Here is a 1618-nt window from a genome sequence, read left to right as displayed (position 1 = left end):
TTATTAAGTAAAAAATAAATAATGATAGTATGTTCATAAGCTATTCTGACAGAAAAGACAAAGGTTACTAATTGTATAATAGTGTTTTTATATGGAAGAATGTACAGCTTTATGGACAATTGTACACTTTTGTTTTGTTACTTTAATAAAAATGTAGCAGATAAAGCTGTGATGTGTAGAAAAGGTATTGCTACATCACTCATTTACATTTCCCTACCAGATTGAGATCCTTTTTGTGTGTGTTTTATATTCTCTTGACTTGAACTCAGAAAATCCATAGCATATGACAGGCATAAAAGAAAAATCTTGTGTGGCGGGGCTGTGTCCAAGCAAGTATCCACTCCTGCTTTCTTTCATGTGTATACTAACAGCTCCCTGTGAAGTGCTAGAAATGACAAGGTTCTCATTTGAACATTCCCTAGTCTAGTCAGGTCTCCATCTCATGTGTTCTGTTCTTGCTAAGCCTCTGTTTTACTCACTCACTCATGTGTTCTCGATCATTCAATGAGCCTGTGTTGTCATTAAGTACAAAGCACAGAGAATATTAAAAATGATTAAGGCACAGACTGTTTCTCATAGCACAAGGATAGTGAGGAGGGGATGCTGAACTCCTTTCCAGCCCAAAGCAGGCTTGTTTGGAAGTTTCTGGTAGTCTTTCTTGTGAACTTTCAAACCGCCATTCACTACTTGCCTATATTTGCCTCATTGCCTGTGAGCAGCTGGGCTTCAGGATCTATGCCCTGGCTGAATGCCACAAATTAGCAAAGACCATCCATTTCTGGCAGCAAACACTGGTGTGAGAGAGCCAAGGGTTTGTTACCCATTTATAACTCCCTTTGGCTATATGCACAGAATCTACACAAGGAAATAAGAACATTCGTTACCACCCCCAGCTCTGGGTTCTTTCCATGACGTTTTAACTCAGGCTTCCCACCCCCACCCCACCTCCTGGAACAGTAGTTCCCACTGGGAGTCACAAGTATATTTTTGACCTGGATGAGTTGTTTTTTTTCTTGGCCATAAAGTGGACTGTATTGAAACTAAAATTTCAATATGTTGACTTGAGCAGTGGAACATCTCCACTCACTACTTGATACTTTTCATGACTCTAAGTAAACATGTCTGAGACATGCCAGGTCTGAGGGAGGTCAAGGAAGCTGAGCGTAGAATGTTTGGAGGAAGGGTAGAAGAGAGACCAGCTTATCTGTGTCATAAATAGAATCCATTACTGGGACCCACTTGTGTCAGGAGGCTGTTATTGAGAGAGGTGGTTCGAGTTTGTAGCTTTTAAGACACATGCCTTTGGAACTCATATATTAGTCCCTGCTGTAGTGCTGCAGGATCAGCACTGTACTGTGAAGTACAAAATTGGTCGTTCAAACCAACCAGCTGCTCCTCAGAAACCCTATACAGGGTTGCGATGAGTCAGAACTGACTCGATGGCACTCAACATCAACAACATTCTTTGGATATAGGAGTTCTGGTGTGGTGCTGTAGGCTAAGCACTGCACTGCTGACCATAAGCTAACTGCAAGGTTGGTTGTTCAAACCCACCAAGCCACTCCTCGAAAAATACAGGGTCACTACGAAGCAGAACCAACTGGATGGTACTTAACAT

Source organism: Chrysochloris asiatica, unplaced genomic scaffold, assembly GCF_000296735.1.
Source record: "Chrysochloris asiatica unplaced genomic scaffold, ChrAsi1.0 scaffold00009, whole genome shotgun sequence".
NCBI lineage: Eukaryota > Metazoa > Chordata > Mammalia > Afrosoricida > Chrysochloridae > Chrysochloris > Chrysochloris asiatica.
Note: the sequence above shows the minus strand (reverse complement) of the source record.